The sequence below is a fragment of the Drosophila navojoa genome, chromosome 4, assembly GCF_054131105.1.
Source record: "Drosophila navojoa isolate 15081-1374.11 chromosome 4, UAZ_NAV_1.0, whole genome shotgun sequence".
NCBI classification, from domain to species: Eukaryota; Metazoa; Arthropoda; class Insecta; order Diptera; family Drosophilidae; genus Drosophila; species Drosophila navojoa.
This window is the reverse complement of record NC_142892.1, coordinates 17849377-17864156: the sequence shown is the minus strand read 5'-3', so window position 1 is coordinate 17864156 and position 14780 is coordinate 17849377. Positions and strand designations below refer to the sequence as shown.

General features: G+C 36.3%; 1 long non-coding RNA gene across 1 annotated transcript; it reads right to left on the bottom strand.

Moving 5' to 3' along the window:
- Positions 1–9754: 9754 nt before the first annotated feature.
- On the bottom strand, positions 9755–11157 carry LOC149091460 (uncharacterized). The gene is made up of 2 exons (XR_016196773.1): positions 10714–11157; positions 9755–10010 (listed from the first exon to the last, which is right to left on the bottom strand). It is a non-coding gene; the product is annotated as an uncharacterized LOC149091460 (long non-coding RNA).
- Positions 11158–14780: the final 3623 nt, after the last annotated feature.

Below are 14780 nucleotides of genomic sequence, written 5' to 3'. Positions count from 1 at the left end.
GCTACATTTTATAATAGCATTTCACTGTTCTTTTAAACTCTCTCACACTAAGATCTTAACTATGGCTTCCAAAACTGGGTCAATTTCAGGCCACGAATTTCACTCTCTTTATGAAGTCTTTTGTAATTATCTAATGGGCTATAAAATATGTAATGTTGGCCAAAAGATACGAACTTCTGGGCGCACAACAAAGCCAAGAAAAAAGACAAGAGAATGAGAAGCAACAGACAAACTTCAAGCTATTATAGTTAAAAGTGAAAACGTTGTCAAACGAAATTGAATGGCAAAAGAAATTTGAAGAATTGTTGGCAATACAAAGGCAAAAAAAAACTAAAGAAAAAAACACAGCCACAACAACAACAACAATATTATAAATATAAAACGAACAAGAAAGAAATACACTTTCGCTTTTGCTTTCAATTTCATTTCAAATGTGCTTAACCGTTTGCTGCTTACCCCCTCTACCCCTCTCTCTCTTTCTCCTCTCTCTCGCTCTGCATGGGTTGCGCATGCGCGGCACGAGCTTGCAATTTGGAACGGAACGGCAATGGGATGGCTTGGCCTGTGCCCATCGTCTCTTGTCTTTGGGGTAAAGCACATTTAATTGTGAAACGCTGCGACTCGGGTCATTGAACCCAGAGAGCCTCAGCAGCTGTGGCGAGAGAAACCAAAATGTGGTTTTAATTAGTTTTCAAATTGGCATTTGGCTAAACGTATTTCCTACCTATCCTTAGCTTGACACTCACCCATTAATGTCATTTTCGATTCAATTTAAAGTTTATTAAACTTGTCAACAGCAAAAAAAAGATAACAAAAACAAAACAAACACAAATTTTTGTTGCATGTTCATGAAAAACGTTTCAATGTTTGAGGTTAATTCGCATAATTCATTGCAAAGACCCTCAGCGGCAATTATGAGGTTATTTATATGTCGTTGTCGGCCTCCTCTGCTGCCGTTTTATAGTTATTGTTGTTGTAGTGTTAACTGTCGTACTGAGCTAAGGTTGTTGTTGTTATTGTCGCGCTTGTTAAACAGCCGCAACAACATTGAGCTTGGCTCATGGCACTGGAACAGAGCACATGGCAGCATGAAGTCAGCAGCCGCAAGGGGCAGGTGCGGGTGTTTGCATCCACACACACACACACACACTCTCACACGCATTCACACGCATGCATACGGCAAAAAATTAAAAAAAAAAAAAAAAAAAAAAAACGCCACTTGCTAATTGTCTCTGACCTTTTTTGGCATATTTCAGTGGCGAGGCTTTTCAGTCGTCGTCGTGCACGCCAAGCGCATAAATTGGCGCCAAATCAGCGACTAGCCCATAGTAAATACCAAAAAAAAACGACTTTAAAGCCAAGCTCAACAAAAAAATAAAGAAATAAAACTGAGAGACTAAATACCAATTCAATATTTGACCGAGTCCAGCTGAGCCTCGTCTTCGGGCCCTGTTTGCCGTTTAATTGGGTTACACGCCGGCGCTTTCCTTTCGACGTCGCCTCGTCAATGCGTTTTCATTTTTAGTTCATTGACATTTGGGCCAACGCTAGCTGCAGCTACGGCCAACACGCTGGAAAAGAAAGTAAAATCCAAACAATTTGTTGACGCGGTCTTTGGTTCCGCTCCAGTTACTCAAGCGTCGAGGCCAGTTGCTGTCGTCGTGGCTGTGCAGTGTCGCAGCCGCCTCCTGCCAGCACCTGCCCCTGCACCAGTGGCACTCCGGCACGCCCCCCTCTGCGCCCGCACCTTGGCTGCAGCCTCGCTCAGCCGCCGTCTGGCTTGGGCACTTGTTGAGTTCAAACACCTCTTCGAGTTTCACTTTCGCTGCTGTCGGCAGCTGCGCCGACGCAGCCAGCCAAGTGAAATTTTTCATACACAAACTGTAATATATATACATGTTATATATATCTGTATGTATGTATTTTTTACCAAATGTGTAGCAAATGCACACATACACACATACACATATGCAGCGCAGCCATCGCTGGGTTATTGACATCGTTTTGGGTTTGCCCAACTCACGTGAGGCACTTAATTAATATGCAAGCATGATTTTTCAAAAACAATAACCGAGTTTATATTAAAACAAAAGCATTTACATTTGATTGGGTATTAGCTGCAGAGAGATTGTGCATAGATTGATAAACATATTTGATTTTACATAAAATTTAAAATTATCTAAATGTTTGGGTAAAGTATAGAAAATATGAATAATTTATAATAGAATATATTAACTGAAATAATTTAAAGCATTTAGAAGAAGTAAAACAGTATTAAGTAAAAGTATAAATATATACAAATAAAAATATATAAATATTAAATATTAAGTAGAAGTATAAGAGTATTAGGTAGAAGTAAAAATTTTGTAATGCATTCTGAAAAAAATAAAAATAAAATAAATAAAATAAAAATTATCACTGATTATGCTCCTTTTTTCAGCAATTTTTAACAATTTTATTTAAGCAAAAACAAAAAAAATAAAAATAAAATAAATAAAATAAAAATTATCACTGATTATGCTCGATTTTGGAGCAATTTTCAAAAATTTTATTTAAGCAAAAATCCAAAATATTTACTGCACTCTCTTAACTTTGAATTGGGAATATCTCTAGATATAACGTATGCGGTAAAAAATAAATTGTAGCAGTAGTATTAGCATTGTATTAGTATTGGCACTTAATGCTACTTAAATATTTTCAAAACAATGAAACGAATATTAAGAATTATATAAATTGTTATCAATTTAGATGTAGATATTGATTTACTTGCTTAATAGCACTTCTAATATCTTACATTTACAACGAGGGCGTACCCCGACTCTATGTCTCCCACAAAGTGCTCTTCCAGCAAAGCAGTTTCTGGTCGCTTCGCTTTGTCCACTGACTATATGATAACGACCCTGTCCGATTGGCCTATGTAGCCTATGAAAAAATTCACTCAGTTTCGAATGTAATCCACTTGAACTTTATATAGCTCGGGAACTATTGACCACTGAATGGGTGGGAACAACGATCAAGGCTGCTGCCCAATGAGAGAGCTGCACTTCAATGCTGAAATGATTCATATTTCTATAAACTTTTATCTATAACTCCATATTGACCTCATATTAATCGGAATTGTATATTTGTAATCCATTTCAATTTTTTAATCACCCATATTAAAAGACGACCCAAGGTTTATTAGTATTCTATTATCATAGTTCCCATAATATCTACACATCTTTAGTTCCGCTATAAAAAAAAGTCTATTACACGCACTTACATTTACATAAAAGCTCCGTTATGATTTGTACATTGCACACAGATTAGAAGCAATGCAAAAATTATGTGTTTTTTTTTCAAGAATTTCTATCTTTATGACCTTTTTTACCGCCTTTAGCAAATTGCAATGGGCGTGTGTGTGTGTGTATGTGATGTGTGCTTGACATGAAAAGTAATACAGAAAATCGTATTGTAGTATTTATTTAAACATTGCCTTGGCTAAAGGTTGTTCGACGCCGCGCGAAACAAAAGGCGTTCAGTTCATTTCAGTTGGTATTAATATTATTTTTTGTTGTTATTGCTGGTTGTTGTTGCTGTTGTTGTATTTGTGTTGTGTTATTGTTTTTTACATAAACCCAAACTAAAAATGGCAGATTGAATGTTGGAACCTCCAAATAATTTATTGTTGCCCCGCTGCTAGTCGTCCGGCTAGCCACTCAGCCAGACAGACAGCCAGCCAGCCAGCCAGCCAGCTCATATTGTATTTTATTTTTAATTTTATTTCAGTTGATTTTCAATGTTTATTGAAATTGGGTCACTTGCAAAAAGTCGCGTGCTCGCGCGATCGACGCGTTTCTCACGGACGCTCATACGTAGAAACGCGCCAGTGTCGCGTCTAAAACGCGCGCGTCTTTTGACAGCGGGGGGAATCGCGCGCAGCTTTGAACTTTTGATTTTGCATTTTCAGTGCGAATTAAAAGTCTAAAACATATTTTGTTCATTGTGGCTGTGTTCATGTCGCTTTGGCCCGTTGCACAGCCTACTTTGCTGTTGACCTCCCCCTCCTTCAGCTCCCTCCACCTCACCCCATTAGACTGACAAATTTCTCCGCCATTTCACCGACGCGTCGCACTGTTTTGTTTGCCGCTGTTGCTACTGTTGTTGTTGTTGTTGCAAAAGTCCGTTGACTTTCGTTTTCATAAGCGAAAGTGTACTCCATTTATTTAAAATTTAAAGTTTTTTTCAGTCTTACTTTCTTGTAGTTTTGTTGCATTTCTTTAACCCGTCAGCGATTGAAACGGGTTTTCAGACCGTTTTCTGGGTCAACGAAAACTGTTTCTGTGTCTCTCTCCCTCTCTTTCTCTCTCTCCCTCTCTCTCTCTCTCTTTGGTTGCGTGGAAAGTGTTTCTTGTTGATATTTTTGGTTGTCTCCCATATGGAAATGATTAACTTGCTCTCCGCTCGATGCTCAACTTCATTTCAGTTATTTGATTTTGAGCATTTTAATTATTAGAGACTCACAGAAAAACTAAAAATATTAATGCTCTTTCAGCGGAGTTGAGTGAACTGTAAAGCACAAAGCAGAGAAATTTTGAAAATACATCCAATCTATGTGTATCAAAGGCGAAGAAAGTGATTTTGGAAATTGGGTCGCCCGATGGCTCCCTCATCATATTTTGTGTGAGTGTTTGCTGCTGCTGGTGTTGTTGTTTTTGTTGTAATTGTTGTAGCAACAAATTCCTACGCTTAGTGTTTGTTGTTGTTGCTGCTGTTGCCGTTAATATTTATTATTGCAGTTGCTTGTGCTTTAATGCTGGTAATAACTATTGCCAACTAAAAGTGAAAACATTTCTTTTAATGTTCATTAGACTAAACGTACGCGTTTGCAAAGCAAATTTCAATGGAGCTTACTCATAGACTTATAAAGGCTGGTGCAGCATTTAATTAGTAAATAAGAAGTGTCATTATCTATAGAGCTTAGCTATTGATAAGAGAATCTTTATAATTCAGCAGAAACTTATTTATAAGTGAAGATCATCTAATTCAATTAACAACTACCTACCCTACATCACTGAAAACTCTAGAACTCTATGCAATCTTCACTTTTTGTCATCAAACTTATTGTTCTCAATTATCTTTTCTCTTTTCTTTTCTTTTCCTTAGTTTAACCCATGGCTCAGGAGAAAGGTATCTATGCTACACTCTCCTACTCACTGACTTTTTAGTCTCATTTTACCAAATTCTTTATATTAACTTTATCTCCTTATTAATTAGTACTCTTCCACACAATTTTCACTCATTGTACTCTAACATGAATAACTTCAACTCATTTAAATTCGCTTCGCCTTCAGTTTTGCATTGAGCTTATCAATACGCTTAAACGAAACTCATTACGAATATCATCCATATGTTTCAGTGGTATTCCAGGAATCTACTATTTTTTTCAGAAAGCTCCTTAGTCATAGCAATTAGGGCTACAATTACTGCTAAGCAGTAAACAATGTGAACGCCTACGGTAAATGCTAATTACATGATATCAGTTTATCAATAAAGTCAGCCAGCCAGACAGCCGGACAGAGCGTAGGACCCAATGTAAATGGATCCGTCGAATTGTTTGTCTTTTCATTGTAATGAGTGCTTTGTGCTATAGTTAGAGGATTTTTGGAAACTAGGGTCAATTATGTCAGGAGAAAGTATATACACAGAAGAAAGAAGAAGGTAGAAGAAATTTGTGTAAGTTTGATGAATAATATAGAAGAATACAGTAGGTAAATAATATTTTACTCATATATATTTAAATTAATTTTTTTTACTCACATTAAATTGTGAAATATACATATGTATGTGTTTGACGTGATTTTGATGTTAATTTTATTTCACTTATATTTTGTTTATTTTTTATTATTTTTTTTTTTTTAATTTTTATATATTTTTTTGTAGTATTTGCATTAAATTATTCTATTTGTGTATACCCTTTTATTTATATATATTTATGTATTAACAGCACACCGTTTTGTGTGTTTTCCATAATTTGTATAATTTTTTTTATATATATTCATTTAATTTTAGCCTTTTAATTGAGTTGTTTGTTTTATTTATTTTAATATTTAATTTATTTTTTTCTTTGAGTATTCACATCAAATTTTAAAAATCATTTGTGTGTTTTCTATTAACTTTACAATTATATATTATGAGCACACCTTTATATATACACCTATATAGCTGTGTAAAAAAAAAAAAACAAAGAAAAACATCCCCGCAAGTGTATAAAATCTTCAACACTTCGTCATCCGAAATTTGTTCAGTCGTCGCCAATGACGCAGTTCGCTAAGCACGCAGCCTAAGGAAAGCGCCGAACCAATATATATAATTTGTGTTGTTATTTGTTAATCAGAGTAAATAGAACCTTGAAATGTGAACAAATAAACGAATTTGAGCACGTGTGTGTGTGTGGGAGCTGGAGGGCAGACAAAAGGAGACACGAGCATTGCTAGATTGATGTGAAGAAGAAGGGAATATATAGGATCAAAGAGTTTATGGCGTGCATATGCTGAGTGACGGGGCCAAAAGGTATTCATTTGCTTGTCATTATACAGGTGCGAAGCATAAGCCCGTAGTCGAAGTCGGACGGAGTTGCTATGGCATAGGCCCAAAAAGCCATTCGCAGGCAACTGATTGAATTGCGTAGCGGGCAACGGTTGCTAGCGTTGTTGTTGGTGTTGTTGGTGTTGTTGTTGACGTTGCGCATTATCATAACATAACCTTCAGCTTGCTTTGGCTGGGCCTATGGAAGCATGTGTGTGTGTGTGTGTGTGTGTGTGCAACCCCCGCCAAACAGAAAAAAAAGAGCAGCCACCATTCATAATACATAATTGCTGGCGTATGCGGCGTATACGTGACACGTTCTTTAACATGCCGCATCCTTGGCACCGTTAAATGCCTAAAAAACAAGAAGACGAAGAAGGAGGAAGCAATAGAAGGGGAGTAGAGAGTACAACAATGTGTACATGAAAGCCAGCCCAGGGAGTCTATGAAGTAACGATTCCAGCGAATCGCATAAACTGTCGACATCCTGCGCGTTGGCCTAAATTTGGTAAAGCTTTGCTTTATGTGCCCATAAAATAGAGCTTATGAGCTTTCCATTCACATTTGATTGCAGAATTCAGGCTGAAATTGAGGCCACAAAAGACAGCATAAAATGGGACAAATAGACAATTGATGGAAGGGGATGGAAGCATTCTCAAAATGTGACTAGGATTATGCGTAGAACTTGGCCAATAATAATAAGTTATGGCCATTAATATTTATCGCTCAGCTGGGCTTTAATGAGAAGCAGAAAACAAAACGACTTGGCGTAATCCAAAAGGGAAAATTTATAGAATACAATTATAATAAATACAAATAAAACAAAAATAATTGTAAATTTTCATGAGTTGCGCCTTTCTTCGCGCTTCTCATTAGTCTCCCATCCGCCGGCAGTCCACTCCAGCGCTTTTAATGTACTTTTCCAGTCTCGAACGCCAAGGTTAATTCCCAATTCATTCGACGATCAGCGGCAGATGCTAAAGATATTCATAATATGCCACTATTTTCATGGCTGACATTTGTGGGGCATACATTAAACTGAAGTCTCGTGGCCGCTTCCTGTCGCCAGCTGTATCAAATTAAACATGCCCACGAATCGACTCTCTCTCTCTATGTCTCTCTCTTTCTCTCTCTCTCTTTCTCTTCACCAGTCATATCCAGACATCAGACATCAAGTGCTGATCCATCGATAGCCGAATTGAAAAATTATTCATTTTATGCACCGTCCGAGCAGCTAAAGTTTGGCATATTGAGCAGCACTTCCTGAAACGATCGCTTGACATTGAACACCGCAAAATGTTTGCCATAGTTTGCAATGCTAAACGCGCTCAAACACTCACACTCACGGGGTCCCACTGCGAGAAAGGAGGCCTCCGTCATCCGACAATTTTATGCGCATTTCGTTGGGGAGCGTAATGCGAGCGATGTCCTTGACAGGCGGCGACTGGAGACAGGCGGCGCCGCTATTTTACCGAAACGCCCACCGAGTCAACACACACACAAATACGAGTACAAACACAAACACAAAGCAAACACGAACGCCTCCCAGTCGACAGTCGCCGTCATTTCTTAGATATTTATCGATGGCAACAGTTGGTTCCCATTGCCATTGCCATTGCGACAGTGCCTAGACACGCACATGGATACCATAAAAGAAGGCTCGATGTCTCGGCTAGCGCCAAGGTCCTTTGAATTAACTATGAAACTCAGATAGCACGCGAAGAAATGTGGCGAAAAAATAGAACAGCGTCAACAATGTAATTGTATAGCCCACAATGTACTTAAAGTCTCAATCTCCACGAAATTGATTTCTTGAAAGTGATTTGGGGCTGAGAAATTGTAAGATCCATATTTAATGAGATAATTGACTTGACTGAATTTATAATATAAAGAAAATTAAATCGAAATGCCACTAACTATTCATACTACAATGATACGATGGTCATAAGCAAAAAATTTCATATTTATCGATAGTTATCAAAATTATGTAAAGCCACAAAAAGTACTTGATAATTTGTGTGGTTTGATTAATAATGTTGAACTAACTTATTTATTAATACAAATTTCAGAAATTTACTTGATGAGTAACTCTCTTATATTGTGTTCTTTTTAAATTTTTAACCAATAACTTATTAAACGAGAGTTATCGACACGCTAAATAAACTGAAAATATTTATTTTATCTTTTATAATAATAATATAATTAATTTTGTATTAGTTCAGATTCTATGGAATATATATATTTAGATAGAAAAGACAATCTTTTTAATGTTTTCTATTTTTATTATCAACAATCGATAAATATCAAAATAATATATGTGATCGAAAATGGTGTATCTATCAATATATACTTTATGATGATGAGCGATGCACTTTGCCTTTTTCTAAGATTTTTAATATTATAATTATCGATCTATAATTAATTATTTATGTTTGCATACACTAATTCTATAAAAAAAATATAAAATTAGAAATGCTTTTACATGCAATATGCCTACAAAATAAGAAACTTTCCTGGATTACCTATCAATGCCTTAAATATCCATAGGTATCGATGTCATTTATAAGCAAAGCCGATAACAAACGCTGACATACATATGGAGCTCACTAATCTATTCCATATTATGTAACCTATATAGAGTCGGTGAGCTCGTTGCCACTTGTTTCTCTCGAGGCTTTTGATACTAAATGCAACCTTGACAGTATTTAAAATTCGAGCACTACATGTGCTTGGTGCTGTTGCTGTTGCTGTTGCTATTGCTGGGGCTGGGGCTGCTGCTGTTGCTGATGCTGATGAGGGAGGGGCGGGAATGAGTGGTAAACAATCTGACGCCTACACAATCATTTTGATTCGCCTTCAATATCGACATCGACATCGACATCGACATCAGCATTTGTTCTCGACGTAATCAGAGCCCTCGCTCCGCATAAATATCTAGAACATAAATAAATATTTATGAAACGTAATTCCGCCGCCGAGACGTTGTAAGTTCTATTCCGCTCCAGTCAATACAGTTTTGTACGGCTCTCTGTTCTGTTTGTAAAAATTTTAATTTCATTTCATGCGTAATTTGATTCACTTTGCATGCCGATCGGCAATTGCATTACGAAACTATATAGACACAGCTTTCCACTTGCCATAATCGATTGCCTTCAAAGTGCGTTTATGAGCCAAGTTTTCTGCTCCATTTGCCCAGCCGACAATGGGTAGACACAATGCCAGCTATTGCCTCGCTGGCTGCCTCAGTTGCTGCCACATCTGCTGGCTTTATTGAAACTCAAGATGATTTTGGCCAGACATTCAAATTGTCGTCTGTGCATGGAGCCACGCCCACAGTCCTTGAGATGCGCTTAAGGCGCATTTATGAGACGGTTTATGGCATCAGTCAAGGCTCTCGACGGCAGACCTCTCATGATAAAAGCGCTGCCAGTCTCATCTTTCAGCTGTACAGCTAGGAGCACATTGTGGCAAAAAAAAAAAAAGAATTCGAGAGACTTGAATATTTAATACAACAAAACAAGCATAATTTATTGGTAAATGATTAAATTATGCTGCGTGTAGGCTTAAAGCAGTTTTTAATGAAAAAAAGTCATTGGAAGGAAGAGTCAACTGTAGAAAAAAGCCTTATGAAAGTGGTTCATAATGAAAGATCTCTAAGGACAGTAGTCTAAGGAATGGGGTGAATGAATGAATAACCTATTGAATAACCTATTGAAAGTACTCTAATGAAAGTGTTGTTATGATAGAGCTCTAATGGGATAACTATAATCAAATATTTCTAGATTACTGTAAGTACTAATTGGAAAAACTCTACTGGCAGTAGCCTTATGATAATACTCTAAAAATAAAAGTACATTGAGTAAGGTACTCTACTATAAAAAGAAAAAAATATGAATATTTAATATATATAATTAATAAAAGAACTCTTATCAATATTGCCCAATAAAGTATATAAAAATATTTTTTTTTAAATTTATAGATAAATGTAAAATAAAATTACAAAAATAAAAAAACTTCATAAATATTATTTTTAAATAAAATATGAGCACATGATGATAAATTACATAAAAGCCTTTTTACAAAATCTTTAAAGTAAAACATTGCTGTATTAAAAGCTGGGGGAGAAACAGCTAATGAATAATTTACCTTTCTTATCATACATAGGACTAATATGCGACGCCCCTATCCTCTACAGCTATTGAAATTTTCAAGTAGATCCTTCGTCATCTGCAGCACTCTAAATGCCACTCGTTGTCAACTTTTCTTGATTCTAATTAGACAATTAAACAAAATGTCGACCTTTGATATACATTTGTTTTTTTTTTTTGCTGAGTAGCGTTCTGATTTAGGTCAAGTGACAGCCGAAAAATAATAATTTTGAAGTGAAAAAGTGATGCTATGATTGGGGTTGCTTTCCATACACTTGGATGATACTCCACGGGCTCCACGGGCTGTCCATGCTCATGTCGGCGGGGCAGATTCGGCGCATTGAGCGTGTGTTTGCCAAGAGATACTCTATGGGGGATAGGAGTTTATTGAAATGTTTGAAGAGCAGAAAAAACTTTAACAGACATGCGAAGGTAGAATGAAATAAGAAAAACGTTAATTATTACTATAGAAAAATAAAATACCAAATAAAAATATATATATTAAAAAAAAAAAACGAAATTTAAAATAAAATAAATAAATTTAAATTAAGTCTTTGTTCAATTTCTTACAATTTTTAGAATTTTGTTATTGATAGGCAAAACGACAAAAAACGTAAAAAAAAAAAAAAAAAAAAAAAAAAAAAAAAAAAAAAAAACAAGGAACAAATGGGGAAATATAAAAAATATATATAAATTTCTTTGACATTTAAATAAAACTTTAATTGAAAGACTAAAATTAACATCAAATTCATTTCTTTAAATTATTAAATATTTTTTTACAAGTCATATACTGTTCAAATCATCCCCAACAATTTCTTTTTATTTTCTTATAAGAGTATCTGAAGCGCATCCAGAATTCTTAATATTAGCTCTCTCTGTCAACTTTTGTTTTACGGCCAGTTCTCAACTTTGACCTTGAATGCTAACCCAAAAAAATAAAGAGGCGACGCTGCACACGCATGTTGGGGTTGGTTTGTAGCTTTGTTCAAGTTACAAAAGTTATTGGGGGCAGAGAGTGGGGGGATATAAAACACAATATAATTTTGGTAAAAGCTTCCTGCCCCTGATGCCTGCGTGAAATGTGCGCCAAAAACATTTTCGACGCAATTTCGTTGCGCGTCTCTTTGGCTTTTGTCTGCTGGAGAGTGGGGAGTAGGCTTAGGGCTTAGGGCCGGCGACTCGGGACTGGAGACTGGGGACTGGGGACTGTTGGTTCTAGGAGAGTTCGAATAGGGTAAACATTTCGTTATTGTAATTGTGTAAATAGAAAAGAATGTGGCTGCGGGCTATTGGCTTGCGGGCTTAGCGCGCGTGTATTTGTGGCGGCTGTTTGCCCCGCCCGGTTGGGGCGTGGCTGCTATGAGCTGTTGCACCTATATTTACGAAAGAATTGTAAAATTAGTGGGCTCACTTCAGCCAGAGTCCTTGGAGCTTTTGTTCACCTGTCAATTAGCAGAGAGGAAACCAATTTGCAACAGCCTCCGGCTCCAGCCTAACAAGTGTGTGTGTGTGTGCGTGTGTGTGTGTGTGGTGGGGGCACACGTGGAGCTTGATAATCGAGTATGCCCGGCACAAGTACGCCCACGTCCAAGACTCTTTTGAGGTGGCTTTCCACGCGCCACAAATGGGACGCCCGCCGCCCTCCTCCCCCGCAGCAACCCCTCAGGACAGGCTAAAGGCATCCAATGTTATTGCCAAGGACATTTCAATACAACACACGCGTCGTTCACGTCACCCTCATCGGGCTCTCGGATGCTGTTGCTGCTGCTGCTGCTGCTGTGGCTGCGACTCGCTTTTGACCTTTCTGAAGGAGATTTGTTGAACTGCGAAATTTGGGCTACTTGTTGGCATTGGGCAGAAAAGTTTGCTTAGGCCCGACATCAAGTGAGTGCAGCTAATAGAAACCGATCATAGAGCATCATCAAATAAATATTCAGCTTATATGGAGTCGAGGACTCGCAGGACTTGGCCTATTTATTTATTTATATCGAACAGAGTTTTATCTCAGATTTATATTGATGGCATTCTAAGCCAGATTTTTGCATATTTGGCTGCTTGTGCGCGTCACGGCGCTGTTGACAAAGAAAACAAACAAATCGAGAAATTTCTCTAAATAAATCTGCTTAAAAACCAAAAATCACTTTGGCGCCTCTTCAGAGCAAACAAACAGACTCCAGCAGTGGGAGTAAGCGTGCGTTCGTGTGTGTGTGTGTGTGTGTGTGTGTGGCAGGCGCGTGTCAGTAATCAAGTGAAAAGCAAAAAGGAAGAAGGTAAAGAAAGGCAAACAGCAGCTACAGCAACAACAACAACAACAACAACAAGGAGAGCAATACAAACGACAAGTGCCAAGCGCTGAGCACACGCATCCAGTCTAACCCACGCTACACGAGCCACCCCCCCAAACCCACACAAATAACACAGCCCACACCCTCGCCTGACGCCCCTCGTCCCTCTCTACCAACATTTCGTCAATCGCAGGCGCGTGCAACACTTGTCACTTGTGACCTTGGTTGCTGCCAATGCCAGCAGACAGCCAAACATCCCCCAGCGCATTTAATTTGCGCCCTTAGCAAAAATTTCAGCGAACATTCATTGGGTTTGTAATACTCTATGTGAACTAACTTTGTGTATGGGCTATTTATTTTTAGACGACAAATTAGTTACAATCGAATATTATTTTTTTACGATTTTTATTTGAATTATTTTTATTTAATTTAATTAACAATAGTTACTTTAAAAAATAAAGGAATTAAATATAAATATTTATATACAAATACTCAAAAATAATCAACTAATTATTAAAATCATAAATTATCATTACAAAATAAAATATTTATAAATATTTATTAAAATCATTTTTTTTTTTATTCAAATATAACATATAAATACAAATTTGTAGTATTTCTTATTATAAATAACTAGTTATTAAAATAAATAAGGATTTCAAATTTAAATTAAAAATTTAATATAAATATTTAACAATATCAAAATGTTTTTACATATTTTTTAATATTCTTCTATTTATTAATTCAATGAAATCTTTATATTCCAACAATAAAAGCATAAATAAAAGTATATGCATATAAATAAATATAAACTAAAATAATTAATAAATGCGTGAAACTGAATTATAAATAAATATTTGATAGGCAAAAAAAAAAAATAAAGCAGTAAATAAAATATATTAATAAATATAAATACATAATATAAAAGCATTTTACTAAACAATAATGTTTTATACAATGTATTTAATATATTATAAATAATGCATAAGTATTCATACAAATTCTGAGAAATTATATATTTCTTTAATATGAATATAAACATTTATTTTTAATACTCTTAATCATTTTCAAGTTTCTTTGTCATTATAATGCGTAACCAAGCTTAGTTAGTGTGTTTCGTATTCAGCATGCCCCAAGCAGCTTTTCACTTTCTTATTTGGCTTACATTTCCATCAACTCACATCTTCGGCTGCGTTTACGGCTCATCAAACTTACGACTTGGCCGTTTATTAGCCTCTCCTTTGGGGCCAATAAAGGGTTAAGGATATATGCACACTTCACTGAATAAATATAAGGCTAAATATATGATTTCTTCTTATGCCAAATCTTCCATATACTTGTTGTTCCCTTTTGCTATATACTATAAGGAATACTCATTATAATTAAAAGTTATTAAACAAATAAATTTCCTTGACAAGGTCAGATACATACTCTATATAAACACATGTTTTTTATGTACATATACATATTTATTTCAAAGTGAGTCAGACCATTCCCAATAGATTTATACGAAAGAATAATTACTCATACGCCAGGAATAGCAGCTACAACTAAAATATCAATTTGACTACGTGGTCATACATATTTTGCATACCCAAAATATAAGTTTGTATGTATGTGTGTATGTCCATTCGGAGTGTTCCTGTTGCTGACCGGCATGATTATTACGGACGCCACTGTGCAAGCACTCAGCAGATCTAGCTGTACAATTTTGCCTGCTGTCTGTCCCTCTCTCTCTCTCTTTGAACTCCTTTAATTATGAATAGTGTTGTTGGTGCTG